This window comes from Thermobia domestica, chromosome 1, assembly GCF_964235325.1.
Source record: "Thermobia domestica chromosome 1, izTheDome1.hap1.1, whole genome shotgun sequence".
In the NCBI taxonomy this organism is placed as follows: Eukaryota; Metazoa; Arthropoda; class Insecta; order Zygentoma; family Lepismatidae; genus Thermobia; species Thermobia domestica.
The window spans coordinates 382,421,021-382,441,110 of NC_137454.1; the positions used below are offsets into that span (position 1 = coordinate 382,421,021).

The 20,090-nt window shown below is 37.1% G+C and overlaps 1 protein-coding gene and 2 long non-coding RNA genes across 4 annotated transcripts in view; 1 reads left to right on the forward strand and 2 right to left on the reverse strand.

The window, feature by feature from the left end:
* Positions 1-20,090, forward strand: part of LOC145664646 (monocarboxylate transporter 2-like) — a 204,534-nt gene that overhangs the window by 37,673 nt on the left and 146,771 nt on the right. The window lies entirely within an intron of this gene.
* On the reverse strand, positions 1,224-6,721 carry LOC145668304 (uncharacterized). The gene is made up of 2 exons (XR_014128009.1): positions 6,598-6,721; positions 1,224-1,984 (listed from the first exon to the last, which is right to left on the reverse strand). It is a non-coding gene; the product is annotated as an uncharacterized LOC145668304 (long non-coding RNA).
* LOC145668311 (uncharacterized) lies at positions 15,454-19,934 on the reverse strand. 2 transcript variants are annotated; one of them, XR_014128012.1, is made up of 2 exons: positions 19,784-19,925; positions 15,454-16,226 (listed from the first exon to the last, which is right to left on the reverse strand). It is a non-coding gene; the product is annotated as an uncharacterized LOC145668311 (long non-coding RNA). The 2 variants fall into 2 exon arrangements; XR_014128010.1 differs by having other exon boundaries at positions 15,459-16,229; positions 19,784-19,934.

Here is a 20,090-nt window from a genome sequence, read left to right on the forward strand (position 1 = left end):
AACAGCACCTAGTACAGTAGTCTGCAAACGACATGCTGCACCATTTGATATGGACAAAATTGAAAGTTTGAATTCTCCCTATCACAAGAAATATAGTTATCCCTATTATTACCATGTTAAGGCCTTAAAATAAAAATTCAAATTCACAATTATTAAGACGATATTTCGTACGTGATGTCTCACGCTTCAATGCAGATTAAGAGCACTCGTCATGCACGGTGTGTGTGTGGCATATTTTTAAGGATACTGGACAAGTCTCAAGCAATAATGATTTTTTTCGAGATTTCACCAAAATTTGTCTGCAACACTGCTGTATAAGATAGGCCAGGTTAGTTTCGGGCCCGAGCTCACAGCTGGTTGCGCCACTGATACCGAGTATGTTGTTTAAAGTCTTCACATCTGCTGGTTAAAATGAAACCAAATCTTTAAGTTTTGCGTCCCAGCTTATGCCAGCTAGGCTAAACGAGACGTCTGGTGATGACGAGAAATGAGTGAAATGGTGTAATGAAGGAAGTGAGAAACGGGATAACTCCACATGGTGTTTGTCCACCACAAAGCTCACTTGGCCCGAGCTGGTATCGAACCCCGTGCACCAATATTGAACGCTCTTCCACTGAGCCACCGCGGCCAGTTCAGAGCTGGATTTAGGTTTGGTGGGGCCCTAAGCTATTGAAGGTAATGGGGCCCTTTATGTGTTCTGATGAACGTAGGCGCCCTATATACAGTAATGAAGAAACTATTGATATTTTAAGAAGGGGGGCCCCATTACTTACATCATAGGACTTACAGAACACGAAGCACTGTTGTTATATAGATTTTATCTTATTTACTGTTTCTCTTATATTTTAGAAACGTAAATCCAGTGTTTTCTTTAATTTTGGCGGTCCCAAGAGAGTGGGGCTCTAAGCTAAAGCTTGTTTAGCTTATACGTAAATCCGGCAGTGGGCTAATTGATGGTTAAGTGAATACAAATTCTTTGTTCTATATCATAATTTCATTTCGGGAGCAACCTGAAGAAGTAAACCTCATTCTCATACACCCTGTGATAATCATGTGAACCATACTATGCAAAATAATAAGCGAATAAAAGTTAGCTTTATCCTAGTTTATAAACTTACAGGTATTTCACAAAATTTGCACGTTCCGATACACATGCTGTCTTTTACAATTGTTCCACGGTTAATAAAATACATAAAAGATTTGCTAGAAATATGACGCATGAGTAAATTTACTTATAAAATTTATTCATATATTTAATGTACTTCACATACATATATCAGTAATATTATCTTAAATATTACATCCTAATGTATAATATTACAACTAAAATTAGCTCAAAAACAGTTGAACTACATAGTCACAATGATCAGAAATATATGAGGACCTAATGGCTTTTTATTTTGTATGCTTTATCGTTGGTTTCTTACTTCTGCGATTGTAACTTCAAATAGATATACTTCATTATGGCTGCTATATTTGGTGGCGAATTCCCGAAGTTATTCTTAACTGAGGACAAGTAGCCCAACGTACACTGCAAATCTTCATCTGAAATCTCTTTCTTGTCCTCAGCTAAGGACATTATAGTCTGGAGGACGTTTTCTAGAATTGTTACGATTGGATTCTGTTTCGTCTTCTTGTAGGATGTTCCTGCACGTTGAATTCCTTTGGGTTTATCAAGAAGAGACCAGCTGTGTGATCTTGACGTTAAATTTTCCATGCTTGGCCATTTCTGGGAAGATTTTGAAGCTGGGAGGCGTGTCTTCAATTCTATCTGAGTTTCTGAGAATGGCGATTTTAGCAGAGAGCGTTGCTTATATGATGACATTCTTTTCGTATTGCTGAAATTCTATTAGCTCACTTAACGAAAGTCAATACCGATTTATTTAGCGTCTAATTTTTCAAATCTTCTATAAATTTAGGAGTTGAGAACGAGACAGGTTAATACGGTCATCCAGAGAAGATGTTAGTTCGTAAACATTTCTGCCTTTAAAATAATAAAAGCAAAATGGTTTATAAAAAGAATTGTTTATAATCGATACTTAAACTTTACAAATAAATCTACATTACTGTCAGGCTTAAATTTCTCGATGTTTAGCGAAAGGCAATGGCGCTTAAGAGCGAGGCTGTCGGATATCATTTCCTTTCTAAAGATTGTTCAGCGTAAGCTCTAAACTCCGATAAACAAAATATTTGTATCCTTCCGCTTGTCACAAATACGATTGGCTAATGATGTATCACTCCCACTCCCCACGGGGAGGAGCAAATTATGCACGTGCATTTTGACAATACTATCTCGTGTTGTCCAGGTACTTACAGCAGCAGCAGAAAAGAAAGAAAAGAAACTCGAAAGATTTTTTTTTAAAGTATTTAAATTTCGCTCGTAAACAGTTGTTGCTTAGTGAGTAAAGGTTTGCTTTGCCTTGTTGGTGTTTCACCGCAACACTTGCGGAACCGGGATTCACGCGAGTCATCTTTCAGACTTTAACAGCAGAACACCCGTCCACAGTTGAGTTGGCGCCATAATTACTGCGCATCCTTAGTGTTTATTTCTATTGTTTCATTAGCCACACTCAATTGCAGTATTATTAGATAATACGTATTATATTTTCATCATTTATAATAATGTAGCAGTTTTATATGGAGCTTCATAGTAAAAGTAACAATGCAATCACATGAACTATTTTGCGGAAGAGTACAAGCGTCGGAAGGACAACAGCAAATCAGCGAGATTTACTTTCACGTGGCTTTGTTTATCGCAGTTTAGAGCTTACACCGAACAATGTATAGTAGAAGTATAACGTCAAACGTTTCTTTCGTGAAACACAGATGGGAGAACAAAGTAAAACGCTTCAAATCGACAAGGCGAAAGAATAAACAATGGTTTAATTTGACTTGTATATAAAGAAGCAATCTTATAATAAAATAATGAACCACTGTACGTAGAATATGCTTTCCTTTCCTAAATATTTAGAAACGTTTCTTTTTTTAAATTTTCCTAAACATACACTAAAATTCTATTAACAAAGGCATTTTTGATCGCAAATAATATTTCTACTAGGGATGGGCAAAACCGGTTTTTATAAAAACCGAAAACCGGTTTCTATAAAAACCGAAACCCGAAACACCGATATTTCGGTTTTCTCCAAAAACCGGTTCGGTTTTCTCCAAACCGGTTCGGTTTTTCACCGAAACCGGTTTCGGTTTTTCTCCAAAACCGGTTCGGTTTTCACCGAAACTGGTTTCGGTGAAAACTTTTCGAAAAAACACAAAACTATTTCTGTGGAAATGGATTCGGTTTCCGGAGAACAACGAAACACCATTCTGGTCAGAAATAGAACAAATTTTGGAAAAAAAACCGGAATTGGTTTTGAAGAAAACCGAAACTGGACCAGGTAAAAGACCGAACCGGTTTTGGAGAAAACCGATAACCGGTTTCAGTGAAAAACCGAACCGGTTTTGAAGAAAACCGAAACCGGTTTCGGTGAAAAACCGAAACAATTTTTTTGAAAATTTTCAAAAACCGGTTTCGGTTTTTCTAAAAAACCGAAAACCAAAAAACCGGTTTTTGTGCCCACCACTAATTTCTACCAAACATCAAGCAGTGATGCCAACCTGTGGAAAAAATCTCATATCGTGGGAATTTTTGACCTTATTTTCTCGGAAAGAGATAATAAGAAGCATATATGGGATTTTTCAAGATCGAAATATACGCCTTATTAATTTAGATGTTGTAAAAAGTGACTAACACAGAGAAATTTAATTTTTAATATTACAGCATACTTTTAATTAGTGTAACGTGGGAAATTCACACTTAAAATGGGATTTTTTTGCTTCTCGACATGGGCTTTCATATTGTTTGAGGTTGACATCACTGGCATCAAGTACTAGACAACCTTACGTAACTTTCATTGCATTGTGGTAAAGATGACACACCTTAAACGTTACGAAGTTTGAGCTAGAGAGTAGGAAGAAATGTACCACATCAGCATAAATTAGAATAAGTCTGCATACATATAAAGCTACATGTTTATTTAAAAAGGAAAAACGTATTTTTAGATTAGAGATGAATAGACTGTGAAGGAAATACAAGAAGTCGTTTAATTCTTATGGTAGTGAACTGTATGCACCGCCAAAGGTATTTTCTCCAGTACCATATCGTGTACGTCACGTGTGAAGAAAGAAACAGAAGCAGCAGCCAGCTCCGCAACGCACTTAACACGTCATTGCTAAATATGTGACCAAACAGAATCCACCTTACAACGTGAAATAACGCCAATTGTCTGACGATCACCAGCAACCGCTTTTCGGATCATCTAACAAAAGTTAGGCCTGAAAATGACGCACAAACGCCAAGTTCATGTTCTAAGCAACGCATATTACGCAACGGAGAGTGTCATTTAAACGTCCGTATGAGTGCTATCTAGCGAATGATAGATTGCGTTGTTGTCATCATATCACCCTACGTGCGGCATGAGTCAATTTGACCAGGACAAAACAAATGCGTGCGGTTTGCTACCGTCCTATGGATAGAAAGGAGCACGTACATGCAAGGAGTTTCCTAAAGGGTTTAAGGTAGTGGTGGTTGCTGTACCAAAGGGAAGCTTCCTACACACAGAGAGTGGTATTTAATGTAAAGGTAAATGCTGCTCAGTGTATACGACACGCCTTACATCCCATCCACACCAATATGGTCCTGCTTTGTATGGCAATAAGAAGGCTAAAGTCTGCATCTAGACCAGCAGAGAAGGCTAAAGTCTAAAGATTAGACCAGCATGGAAAAGTAATTTTACAGCCTGGGGTAGGCAGGTCCAATTCATACCAGAGTAAAAGTAATTGGGCAATTGGGGGTGGATTTTGATTGATTAGCTGAATTTTGAAATCCTGAAAATCTGAATGTGTTTATCGCAGTTCATATAGGACAAAATGTTTACAATGCAGCAGTGTTTCTCGATAGTCTTAGTCTATACATTATATTTGGACATTTTACCAAGAGCTAGCACCTAGGAATGTGCTATTTGCGGATGGCATCTTGCTGATGAGAGATTAAGGCAGCTCTACAAGAGAAATTAGATAATTCGAAACAGGCATTGGAGAGCAAAAATCTTAGAATTAGTAGAACTAAGACAGAATATTTACATTCTCCTTTCAGGAAAAACGCAATCGAGAATACAAGAATATATACTGTAGAAATACAAGAATATATGTATAATAACGTAGAAATATGAAATGCAAAGTGTGCTCTTTACATCATACTAAATAAGGAACAACTGATGAAGAGAAGTACTATGAGAAAACAGTGTGCGAAATGATCATAGAAGTGTCGCTAAGCTGTGCCTTTCGCAAGGCATATGCCTTTATTATATGACATTTTAATACTATTCTCATTTATGGGTTTTACCCATAGCCACTCACTCTCCTGCTCCCGTGCACACCTCCCTGCTGCGCTCCTACCCTGATTAGGTTAGAGAGAATTTATGCTTTTTGATGGTCACCTAACAAGTATGTGACCAACCGACTAACCAATATGAACCAACAAGAAAGTGTTAGGATAGGGGAAGAACTGACGGAGGAGAGTGCAATTGGAAGGGGAGTTCGACAAGGATGTCGTCTCTCGCCAACACCATTTAATATCTATCTAGAAGATATAGTGAAAAAGAGCCTACATGATCAAAACGGCATTTCTGTAGGAAGTAGAATGATTAGATGCATAAGATTTGCAGACGATATGGCGCGTGCAGAATCTGAAAAGAAAATCAATAGGATGTTAGAAAAAATTAGGAAGGGTTTTGAAAAATATGAGATGAAAATAATTGTTAGAAAGACAAAAAACCATAGTGATTGGAACGAAGCGGTTTTTGTCAAATATAAAAGTGGGGGGGGGGAGAAAATAGAATAAGTGAATAGTTTTCGATGTCTGGGTAGTATTCTTAGTAATGACATGAAGTGTGAACGTGAAATAAAAGCAAGGATAGGAATGGCGAAAGAAGCCTTTAGGAGGAAGAAAAGTCTGTTTTGTGGAACCTTGAATAATAAAGAGTTGAGGAAAAGACTCATAAAATACTTCGTGTGAAGTGTTGTACTGTATGGGGCAGAAACGTAGACATTACGTAAAAGTGATGAAAAACGACTGGAAGCCTTCGAAATGTGAGTGCGAAGAAGAATGGAAACAATTAGTTGGGTCGAGCGATGATGATTATGATGATTATGATATTCACCTAACACAAGTTGGTTAGCTTTTTTAGCTCTAGCGTTTATGTCATAAATCACCACGCTGTACTTATACCCATAATGGATAAGCTCTCTTGTACTGAATCTGCACCCACTAGTGCAACATCATCTTTAAGAAACACTTTCTAAGGTAGTAAGAAGAAATTCCTGCTGAAGGAAGTGAATTTGTTGTGAATGTAAGTATGTATACCTAAACTGGGATTAAACGAATATACTTGAAACTGTGTGCTGTGTAAAGAAGGCTTTTTGATCAAAAATTACTGTAACATTTCACATAGAATAATACCACATTGAATTAACCAATACTAAGGAACAACTTTATACCTACTACTTAATAATATTTTAAACTTCTTTGAACTGTCAATTTACCTCTTTAGTAGATCTGCACACCGACGCCTTTAATACTCATTCAGATTAGAGTATAATTTTCTGATGTCATTACGAAAACCATGAAAAGCGACGAAAATTTTCTACGTTTACACTTTATTTGGCCATATTATGTATAATGCAAAGAGAAAGAAGAAAGTGTGCAGCACACAAATTAGCGAGTGATATGATTTTCTCTTTCTTTTCAGAATTTCTTCATTCATACATTTTCATTTTCATTTTCGTTCTCAATTTGTCGTCAATAAAATTTCAGATTCTGCGTTAATATGTTTAACTGCAAAATCTTACCTTTTTTTATTTCTTTTTTTTTCTTTTAAGTGTCAGAAAGTAATTGTGGTGGTTAAGTTGTCCCAGTCATGATTTTTTTTTAAAAAAATCAATCAATCAATCAAATAAAAGTAATTTGTTAGAAGTGAAATAGGTATGACAAACAAATGTGCGACAGATGTATATCAACCGTGTAGGTTTACTTTTGGTACACCATTCGAAATAATTGTTGAAAAATTTTAATTATTTCACTAATTTTCTTTTTATTGTTACCTAAATGATTTGCGCTGGGCGACATGAAAATATCTCACATGGTATAGTTAAAATTCAAGGGGGCCATCATAAGTAGTTGTTGAAAAATTACAATTCTTTTACGGTTTGGGTATAAATACGACATCCGGATGTATACACAAAAAACTACAGTGCAAAAAGTACAAAGCAGCCTGTGCTAGATGCCCACTAAAAAGCACAAATGCTCTCTAACCGAGTCAGTCTAAAAAGTATCCATAAAATTCCTTCTCTATATGTAGGATTTGAAAGAATACTGTATGTACCATCAAATTTAATTTCTGTAATTCACCATGTTTTCAACAAGTTCAAGGTCTGTCTGCTGCTATCAGGAAAGGGGGAAGCGGAAGGAAGATACCTTTTTGGAGAGAGCTTTATTTTATTTATTTATTTATTTATTTATTTTTGTATACCGCAGATATTTTCATATTACTTAGCCTACATAACAGTACAGCTCACAGATGACGAGAATAACCCTAGCAGAAGTAGTGTGACGTAGGTATGGGCTCGCCCACTTTTCGCATGGGGGTTTCAAATGACACTACGGAATAGCACACATGTAACTTTACTCGGAGTAGCAGACGACATCTAAGTGTAGACCACACCTCAAAAACCAAAAATGGACTTGACCGTGTCGTTGACCTTTCCCCGCTACCCTTGTTTTAGGGTTCTTCTCGTCATCTGTGAGCTGTACATGGCTCTGAAGCAGGCGTCATCACCAGGCAGGGGATCATCACCCTTTACGCCCTCTAAGTATCGTCAATGACGATTATAAATACACAGTCCTATAATATGCTGTAGTCGGAGTTCGTCGGTGATAGCCTTCGAGTGCATGTAGTATTGCCATAGTGCTATGGAGAAGAAAGTCAGGTCGGATTTTCATCACATATACACTACACTTACGTATCATTTTGTTTTGTATTTACTTATTCATACATCCATTTCTTCCGTTACACCTTTCTCTCATTATACATTTCTCCACTTTTTTCGATCTGTCAATCTGGATACTTAGTACTCTTTCACTGTCTGAACTTTTCTCTTGTTTTTGATCTTTTTGCAATATTCACGTTTTATTTTCCTGAGCGTGACTATACTTTTGGACAATTTAATTTTGATTCCAAAACTTCTCTTTCCCAGCGACACACCCTAGGCTGGTTGTCGTCTGGGTCATAAATTGCCTTAGCGTGCTCTTCTAACCAACAAAACCAAAACGCTCCCCGACTACACCTAATATTGGCATCACACGGTAATTCTACTGTTCCTTTTTTCTTCAAATGGTAAAGCTTGATTTCAAAATTGCAGTACATTATCTAATGTTTAGTACAAGATAAAACACAAAACTAATTAGTATTTGATTGCCAAATAACCTGGGAGTTAGTAGCATGCTTGACATATTCTTATAGTCTTATCATAATAACTGAAAATCACAATGTTTTTGAAATTATATCGGGATGTGAATATGTGTAGAATGAATCAACAGTCTGTTGCTTTAGAATAGAATATTTAATTATGACAGTCAAGTTGTTGTCTCGAGTATTATACTCGAATACAGTGATGGATCTAAAAAGGTAAAAATTGTGGGGGCCAACCAGAACCCAGACTATGATAGGTATATCATGAGTTTACTATAAACTTTCAAAATATATAAATAATAACTTAAATTATTTTTGTCACTTAAAAACAGGTGAGGCCCAGGCCACTCCGCCCCGGACTATATCCGCCACTGCTCGGACATTTTCATAATCTCTTAAATCGATGTAAGTTAAATGAAAACGCTAAAAACTGGAACTAAAACTTAATTTTGCGATCTCTGTTGGCTCGAAAGGTTTTTACAATGGCCTCAAAAGACAGCTTTGAAGGTAACTTATGCTCTATGTATATAATCCTGAGGTTGGTGATACATGGTTGTGCTGTTAAGATTCTGAGGTATTTTTTTTTAACGATCTTTAGCTTGCTAAAACTTTTTTCTTTCCTTATAGTGAAAATAAATATTTGCTCAGTTTTGCGTCCCAAATCCGGCGCCCGGGGCACAACTTCCGTTTGTCCTCCTTTAGCTACGTCACTGCTGTTTCTGAGGTATACATAAGACATCTTTACATTTGTAGCCTACAGGAATTACGTCCGAGACAATTTTAACCGTTAGTGGTTTTTGGACAGGAGAGGATATGCTGTAGTTAAAGTCTTTGTCTATAGGTCCTTGAATACACAACGGATCCTTGAATTCGGAGATCATTTTCCTTGTGTTTGTGTGTGCTTTTGTTCGTAGTTTGAAGCAATAAAGTAATTTTAGGTTTTGCTTGAGGCAGGGGTGTGAGGGCGAAACTCTACAGATGTAAATAGAATTTCATACTTTTCCTTAGTATATAATTATACTAACCTTACTTCATTTTACAGCCTCGCTGCTGAAAGAAAGTAAATTCAAAATCAACTCAACTCAACTCGTACTTCTACAAACAGGCCTATTACTTATGCCTCACAACGAAACTGTGCAAACTAAAAAGACATTAAAGTTTTGAATTGTTTTCCATTAGTTGATAAGGGGTAACAAAGCAAAACGGAATTATGGGAGGATGGTTAAGTTGTATGCTTCCGCAACTCCTGAGCGTTTTCGCTGATTAAAACAAGCAAACAAAAAGACATAAGAACGTGTATGAAAATTGCTTTGAACTAATAGCGCTCTATTACAGAACAACTTCACAACACAAAAGTCGCTAGAGTTGGAAGAAACCCGCTAAAAATAATTTTTTGTATCCATTCTAGAAGTGGAATTCTCTACATTTAGCGTCATTTCCCCGTTATTGGCAGTAATAGCCTAGACCTATGATTGTTTCATGTGTGAATCACTGATCTTAAAGCTGCCTAATCTAAATTTACTTTTGACAGCGAATTTAAGAGTAAAGAGGAAATACGGAATAAGTATGTCAGTGGCGTATACAAGTGAGGTTTCGGGTTTCAACCCTTCTTTGAACAAAATATTATGAAAAAGTAAACCGTTAACGTATTAAGACAATAAAAAAAAAACTAGAATGATATGAGCTTAGGGGCTTGACGAAATTCCCCGTCGATGAACTCTGCGTAGATTCTTGAGGTGAGCACCTGAGAAAATAGATGTTTGTTCGTTTAGGTACTTACCTCCCACTGCACCAACTCCTACAGAACCCAATGTACATGGTCTGCCCAATAAATACGTGTAGTGGTGACATAAACACTGTGTGTTACAGAATTAGTACACATCAATCTTATTCCCTTCGAAATAATCCCTATTTATGGCAATACACTTGTCCCACCTCCGTGTCCATTGTTGAAAACATCCCTGGAAGTCTTCAGAAGTCACAGTCTTCAGGTGCTTTCTCGTTTCCACGTTGTCTCAGTATCGCCCCCCCCCCCATGACCATTTTACATTTCAGAAACAAAGAAGTCGCAGGGGGCTAATTCTGATGAGTAGGGAGGATGATCTACCATTGTTATTGAATTACGGATCAATTTTATCTTCAAGACAGGAGGTCAAAGTCTTTTTGACCTTGCCTCATCCTTGCAATATTCACAGCCCTCACTGAAACGCTTGATCCACTTTGAAAGACATGTTTTCTTCAGTGCGTTATTTCTTAAACAGCTCTCAACATTCCATGAATTTCCTGAGCTTTTTCCAAGTTTCACTAACTATTTCATGTTGATTCGTTGTTCCATTTGTTCATTAATATCCATAGTTGATACGAACAAAAACGGGACAGCACAAAACCAATGTCACTTCTAACTGTACGCTCGCCTCGACGGATAGGCGGTTACTGCCGTACCAGTTTGTCTTCTACCAACAGCAGCAAGTACGTATGGCCTAACATCAACTCAAGGTCATCCTACTAGCTGTTCGCTTATTTATTGGACAGACCACGTATCCCGTATATTAGTAAAGCCCTGCTTTGCTATACGATGGTCGTCTACAAAACCTTGTTATATAAAAATCTATGTTGTAATGATAATATACAGGAAAAATAACACTATTTTAGTAAGTTGGCGTGTAGTTATCAACGTTGCTAACACGAACGCGTAGAGCAATAGTGCATTTCGTCAATGTACATCAAAAGTGATGGTCTTAGTTTAAATAAATTTTAACACTGGCCATTGGTGCCAGTATGGCTACCACTTTAGCATGTTATATCAATACTAGGAGTTCGGTGTTATGGTTAACACATGCCTGGTGTTACCGATTGGATACAGAGACATTGCTAGGTGGCGTGAATTATTTCCTCAGGGCTGTCTGTCGTGGTTTGGTTATGGGAAGAAATTGCAGAAAGATTGATCGTTGCTTTAGTCGTATATTAGTAGATAAACTCTATGATTGTATTAGTTTACTGGAACAAATTACTATACATAAAACTTATATTTTAAAAAAGGAAGTCTACATATTGACATGTCTTACCATGCTTTAGTACACACGATTGATGAAAAACCGTAGCTTTGAGGAGATACAGCAGCCACCCTACAGCCCAGATTTAGCACAGCCGTATGAAGTGGAGCATTGTCATGCAAAATGCGAGCTCAACACATAACGACGGATTGAAATGACTGCCTCCAACGAACTGACGCAGTTGCAGTTAATACATTATTCCTCCCATAGAGGGCACTAAATGACATGAATGATTACTACCAGTGGCGCTATATTTCAGTATCGGACTGGAAGCTTTTCAAAACACCTTCGTAAATATCAAAAAGGGGTCGCCGACTCTTTTAACTGTCATGGGGCGCTCTTGGTCCCTAAATCTGAGCCTGGTTAAATGTTTAGTGTGTTTTGAATATGACTACCACGCACAACTGACATTAAACACATTCAGACACTCTCGGGATATTTGACGCATAATAAAGCAAGGATGGTAAAGATTGTCCCATTAAGCACTTTCAATCTTTGCTATGTGAATTGATAAAACACACTAGCTGTGGTACACACACGTTTCTTGTAATCAGCTCAACCAGGGTTAATATTCAGCGAAATCTGTAGTAAAGACTATCCCATAAAGAACACAACTTTTGAAGTGCCCGCCATTGCTGTTGTAGTCACAGTCGACTTATTCGGTGCATTACGCTGACCAAACATTCCACGGAGTTTGCCAACAGTCTCTGTACAATATTCACTACATTTTTAATAAGTTTTCACTATGATAACACGCTGTTCCGTTGTGAAGCGCTTCATTCTTACCCATACAGAAAACAGATTACAATCTTGCTCTGACTACTAACCACGAAGACAACGGATTGAAATCGTGTAACATTCAGTGCTGCCAACTTACTAAATATATACCACATTGACTTGATCCTTAGTCTTCCGTTGCAAACGCTGCTATAGGCTGAAAGAATTCCACTCGCTTTTTCTCGCTTAGCAACAGCTGAACACTTATTGGCTCAACGCGTGGGTGTGAGTATTAGTTCGCATTTTTGCCAGGGCTCAAGACATTTTGGCAGCACAATAGAAGAGAAATGGCTGGTATTTCAAAAGTTGCCTTCTTTATGTGACAACCTTTACGTATATTTGTTTTATGTTTACTAGAATCAAGTAATGTCAAAATGTAATCATTCTCAATCTTATAACCTTAATTAAAGAAAATGTTCATTAATCTTCTAAAAAATATCCCAATTTTATCTTTTTCCAATTTTTTTTTTTAAATAATCGCAACGGTTGTGAGGAAAGTTGCAGAGCAGCGTTGCCAATGCTACAAATTTATCTGCTGATTCACAGACTTTTCATAACAATACGGAAAATACGAATTATTTGTATGATCTACAGATGGTTTCTTGTTGACGAGTACATGGTCCAATACGTACGTTACAGTTCCAATCAACGCTGCTAAAATAAGGAACAAGCTGAGAACAAGCATTTTTTATTTCAATAAACTTTCATTTGGTGGCTTAGTTGCTGCCAAACAAACAAAAAAAAAAAAAGTGCCTGGATGTTGAGCTACAGAACAGTTTCCAACTTTGCCTTTCTCTTTATTTCTTTATCTCTCATTTTGTCACTAGTAGATCGTCCTCGAGACCTGTTTCGGGTCACCTTATACTTGTTTTCAAGTGTTTAATTTTCTTCTATGACACCGATTTTTACATATGATGTCTCTGAACGCTGCAAGAAAGAATTGTTTCACTTGTTCCGTTTGGAGATTGTCTATTAAATGGATCAACTGTGTTAAAGAATTAACAAACACTACAAGTAAGTACAAAAATCATCCAGATGTTATAAAGAAAATACGAATAGTTCCAGATATTTCATGGTAAATCTATAGGTATTTTGGCTTTCAAACCTGGCAACGCTGATGCAGAGTAGTATATTTCATCGAAGCTTTCCTTGACCACATGCTCGACAACCTAACTGAAATTTGCCCTCATGCTTATATAACAAATGAGTCATAAGTCTTACAATATTGTGGCACACAATATACCTATATTTATTACGGTTCACATTTAAAGTCTAGTCTCTCGTGCTGGCCTTCTCCTTGAAGCAAAGAAGCCCGTATTTGCTGTTGTTTCCATTTCCTACTAGTTGGTGAAGCACCGAGGTTTCAGGAAGTGCATCATCTACTGAAACAGTAACCCAAAGGGACAATGCCAGGACTTTATGCTGGGTATGGCAATTAAGTTCCTGACATTTTCGCTGCAGTTTTCGAGTTGAGTGTGGTTTTGCGTTATCCTGTTTCAATAGGACGTGCTTTCTGTTCACCAATACAGAATATTTTTTGGAATAGTGCAGTATACATCCACTTCGTTTCTTTGACCAAGTCAGGCCAGGAATGACCAAGTCAGGAAGGAGGAGAAGATAAGCGGGGAAGCTAACTTAGTGATCAAACGTCACCCAGGTCGACAAAGCGACTGCGTATTCGTAAAATAATAAAAGTACCGCTAACGAAACATCATTTCAATTCGAGGCAATTTAACAGTACATCTAATTTTTAAAAGTTAGTTTATAATTACACAGTAACTACTACTTTTGTCTGAATTTTTGCCACCTCATCCAAAGTGGCTCTGCCAGGTAAATATATGAGCATGAAAGACAAGGTGGGATTTTTTTTGAATTCTTGTATAAGTTTTCTTCAAGGTCCACACAGTTTCTTACCTTCTATTTTACCCCTCTTCCTTTATCTAACACTGGTAGCATCTGACAATGTCTTCTGATAAAAACCTTAATGAAATTTTTTCGTCAGATATGTAGGAAAGCCACGTAGATATAGGTTGGGGACTTGCTTTTCCAGGACGAGCTTTCTAGGTAAGGGCGAGCTGTCTTCTCTAGTTAATTGTCCACAAGATTTACGTAAGTTGATGAGTATCTTTCAACGATTATCTCTGACCAATTTCGATATCAAGCATATTGTAATGTACCTCGCGTTTATTATGTTTACAAACACCCAACATGTGCTTGTGTTTACAAACATTCTACACTCGCTCTTATTTATAAACAACAAATACCTGCACTTTATGATGGAATAGTACACCTTACGTTGGAGTACTACAAGTTGTAAACGACGGAGACATCAGAGGCCTACAATCATATGGTGACGAAGGAACAGCAGCGCCACCACCTACCGAAGTGCCTATATAACGAAGAATATTCCATGATAGTCACAAGTTTGCGATTGATCACTTCTCCTTTAGCTTCCCTGGAGTTCTAGGAGATACTCAATCCAAAACTTCTAGTTTGCTTACGAACTCTGGGCTTTCTTTCCTCTCGCTTAGCTTGCTTCGGAGCTCTGTCGGGATTCCCAACCTCAATCACTTAGCTTGCTTTGGAGTTATGCGAGTGACTTTCATACCTCCTCTCTGCTTGCTCCGGAGCTTTGGGAATTCTTAATTCACTCAACTTAGCTTGTTACGGAGCTCTGTGTAGATCCTTCCCTAGGCTGCACGGGTCTTGGGAAACCTTTTCTCTACCTCATGTTAGAGAAAGTTATATTGTAGTATTTCTGTAAATACTGTTTATAATTTAAAAAAAAAAAAAAAAAACGGCAGTGGGAAAGTGATTCCTGGCGTATAATTCTACCCTAGCAAGCTCTACCTTCCCCTTTACAGGAAGGATTTTACAGTATTCAATAATCTTAAAGAAAATACACATGGGTTATACAAGTGGAAAAATAATACAGATGTGTTTCTTTTTGTTTTTAATTGGTATAAATTCATTCTCTTAATCGTTCTCAACCTCAAGTAATATGGCGTATTTCAATGCTTTGAGAAAAATTCGTGCCAAGTTCAATAAAGATCGGGTAATTTTCACATTACTTGTAGGCTCAAATTGGATTTGAACTTACCTTTCTACTTTTCCTATTGTACCAGTAACAAATGAGCTTGATTGGAAAGGTTCCAATGTGAAGCTTCACCAAATTTTACCAAAATTTAGTTTCTACAGATAATAAACTGTAACAGATAGGCACATAAAATTATATATGTGATATCAAAAGCTAGAAGCAAACTAACTAAATCCTAAATTTGTATAACGTATAACAATGAATACACATTTCAAAGTGATATATTTCTATTCATTTGTACATTGAAATTAGTTTCTTACTACCGTAAGAAAATATTCGGTGGTAGAATTTACAAATCACATTGTCCAATTCAGATGTTCATTTATAGTTTGAATTCCATCTATCTAATATTGTAAGTAATTTATACGTAATAATCAATCTAATTACAAATCCAGATGGTTAATTGGAATCTATGACAAACCAGAAGTTTGGGAGTGCATTGAATAATATTAGAAGCCATCAAATTATCTTCTATTTTCCAATTCTGTTCTTACAACATTAGTCAAAGTAAATAAGATGGTACTGTTTTGGTGGCCTACCCTCATTCATAGAGACATCTGAAGTGGTGGTGTGGCTGGCGGTTGATGGAGCACCGTTCATTTCCATTCGGACCTCTTCAATCAAAGCAGCCGAAACTGTAGGCAGATGTTCTGAAAAGCCTGTCGGGGGCTGCATCATGGACCACACTTGGGTCGCTGTCTCTTTGGCGTCTTCTGGGTGGGGGTCGTTTACAGAGGGTTCCGCAATACACGCAGTTGGTTTGGCTCTAAGAGTGGGCTGCTATAAAAGAAAGAAAAAAAAAAAGAAGCTAGATCAGTGGTATCTTGAGTATGTGTATCCCTGTAGATACGCGATGATTCCTTACATGATACGTAAAATTTTAAATAGCATAGTTGTATTCTGTATTAAATTTGTAATACAACACTCCAGTTTACTAATAAACTCAGTAATTTATTTTTCATATATTACGAAGTGTGTGTGTGTGTGTGTTTCAGAAGTACCGCTTTATAATTCGACCGCTGCTTTTAGCATCCTGCGCATGCGCGCTGTGTACCTATATCTTTTGGCAAGCCACAGACTCCACTCCGGGTACATTTAACCGTGTGTAGATAAAAAGGCTTCCACCAGTTGAGAATCCTGCGAACTGTGAAATATATGTTATGATTCGTTTTCTTAGTGCTAAAGGCGTGAATGCCGCTGAAATACATCACCAGATTAGTGAAGCGTATGGAGAAAATGTTATTGAGCAATGGAATGATACGGAAATTGATTAGAGCTTTTAAAGATGGCCGCACGAATGTTAATGATGGGGAACGAAGTTTGAGATCTTCTGTCATCACTGAATACTTGCTGCAGAAAGTTGACGAAAAAGTGAAAGAGAACAGACCTTTACGATATGTGTCCTGGATGCAAGGGGGAGCTAACCCCCTTCCCATATAGACGTGGCAATAATCATGGACCTAGAAAGATGAAACAAATGCCACTCGGAAGCTTTTACACAACTGAATACAAACAAAAGCGGGTCTAATTGCTGCACCATGCGTAGTTTTTGAGATGTAGCATGAAACATATCCAAACATTTATATTTTCCCGGACTACAACCATTGTCACGTACGTGCTTTCTTCACGTTTTTACCATGTTCTCACTTTTCCCTCCGTATAATATGTCATGATTTTTTTTTTTTTTGTTTTGCAATAGTTTATTTATGTACAGAATATCTATACCCTCCTGAGATCTAGAATATCTTTGCCCTCCTGAGATATTACGCCCCCAAAATGGCATCAAAACCACAAACTTCAAGTTTCGGACCCTCATTCAGTAGTATCATAGCCGTAGATACTTCTGCAGACTCCTTACATGTAATAGTATTCAGCACAAAACTTACCAGCCCCCACTTAATGCCATCCCAAAATACAGCCCCTTTAAAAATGTAATTTTATGTAGTTTTTACTGGTGATTTCATGTATTGGGTTGCAACCCTGCATATTTATTTAGACGCAAAAGTTTATATTCTCCGTATACCTCAGTCTTTCCTGTAAACATTCGTTTTTGTTTGGTGTTCGTCTGATTCGTACGTCCTAGCAACTGTAGTTTTCGTAAACGTTTGCAAATACAAAAATTGGCACTCCACCATCAACAAAAATGGCCGCCATTCAGGAATACTTCCACATATGACAACGTGAATGATGTTATTGACCTTTTCATATACATTCAAATTTTTAGAAGTTTCGAAGATGGTCGAGCAACCGCCTCTGGACCACTTCGTATGGATTGACCCCGATGTCATTTCTGTTATCGCTCATAATGCTTACTGTCCTTACTGTCATGTCACTGTTCAACAATGCGCTGCATCCTAATTGACTGGGTACCCCAGCCTGTTTTCTGCACGTGTATGGTTTGTGACGTTAGATGCATGACCACAATTCATTCTTGTATTGTGTTGCTGAAGTGAGTTTCTCACCAGAGTCAAAATATACATTTCATTTACACCCACCTGCCTACAGGATTTGTCCAAGAAGTAATCAGACTATAAACAGGAATTTATTGATCCGATTTTAACAACTCCTTAAAATTCTTCAAACATAGTCCCCTTGGGCGTCGATGCACCGCTTCCATGCGATTTCCATTATTCATACGCTCCCTGGAAATCAGCTTCCGAACTTTTAAAGATTTGGTTATGGCCTTCTGGATGGAGACAATGTTATGAGAACGGCGATCTTTCAGGGCAAGGGCACACTTTTACATTGCGGAAAATTCTCATGTTAAAATAACGATCATCTTGACAGAATAATTCGCAATACAAATGTCCTAAATACCATTAAATCTATTTGGAACCTTCAAATTATGCAAAGAAATAAGTGCTAACGCTCTAACAACAAAGTAAGTTTGGGCAGTGAGAATAGTTACAAAACTATTTGTAGTAACCTAGCACTTGTTGGTTCATTTTGTTTAATTGCGAATAATTGATTATACCACTGTCGCTTCGTGCTTGCTCCCTACGTACGCGCTCACAACCAGACCCACTTGCTTCGCCCTCGGCCCTGAACCGGATAGATACAAATATTTGGTTGTAGTAGCCATGTAACAGAGGTTGATGTGTTCTTCACGTGAATAATATGAATAATAGTTTTCATGTCATATCAGTTTGCACGCGTATTACAAATCTGTACGTTATCATTTGGACATGTGCCAAAAAAAAACTGTAGAATGTATTTGGGTATTATTTAAAGCAAGAAAAGTGATTTTATTTAAAAAAAAATTGACGACACTTTGTAAAACTGCACGAATACTATTATACGAAACAGATTCGTGACTAATAATGCCTATAGAATTAATTTACGGGTTAAGTTCCAAAGTTGGTCGTCCGTTTCTAGCAAAAATTTGAAACTTTACCGGCAAGAAATGAATAATTTGCATGTTTGTGAGGTTGATAATGATAAGGAGAATGAAAGTTGTGTTTATTTTCTCATATAAGCGGTTCTAAATATGGGACTATTTGACAAGCGGAGGGAACTACTTGGCGCAAGGTCACTGCATGATAGCATTGTGAGAATGTAATGAGCATTTCTTTTGTAACATGCAGCTCTGGATATGAAGTAACGTTATTACCGTTTGTGAAACAATAAGGTGATAATCAGGAAGATCTATTAAAAGTAAGTAGACCTAAAAGTCATGGCTTAGTGAGTCTAAAACTAAATTGCATAAAATGTAATAAGCAAATAACTGTAGAGAAAGGTGGAGAAAGTTATACTTTTCAATGTAACGGTAGGTAACATAAACAACATGGCTGCAAGGTTCTAGAACACAGGTCCCCCTTCCCATTTAACTGTAGTAAAGACAGAAAACAACGTGCTCTGCGAGCTATAACGAGCCTTCAGTCGCTAGCGCTCGCTCAGCAATACTATGTGATTTAAATATTAAACTTTGGTACAGAAAGGAACCAATTATTACGCTATTAGCCAAATTAGGGGACGACCAACTTCAGAATAAGTGCTAATTTACTAAAGTGTACTATTAACTATAGACTATTAGATATCGTAACGCTTGCTCATCGATACAGTTACGAGCAGTATCACTGAAAAGTTGTGCCTTTCTGTACTGTAGGTATATAAACAAATATGAGGAACGCAAAAGTGCGCATGCAAGTTTTTCAATTATTTGCTGTTGAAATTAGTTTTAAAAATATGATCAATTCGAGAACAGGAATTGATAATATTACATAAGAGAACATAAAGATTGTCGTAACCAATATGGTTCGTTTCGAAAAGTAATATTACAATTTGAACTGCATTATGAATATTAATAGGGCATAAAGCATTATCTTTACGGTTACCTTTGGTTTGACCATTGTGTAGAAACAATACTTGAAATTTGAAAATACTTATAGAAAAGATGTTCTGAACAAATTTAATTTTGAAGCAAGTGAAATAGAACTTAAGCCCAAAGATTAATAACTACAGAAGAATGTGCAGTTTATTTTCTTCTTTCTGTTCGGAATCCCAGTAATTTCTAAAAACAAATTGTCTTACATCTTAATATTTAGTTTTGTTCGCTATGCAAAAGAACATAGCTTTAGTGTATTATAAAATAATGATTATAGTTTGCAATAAGGAGCAGATAGGAAATTACAAACTATTTTT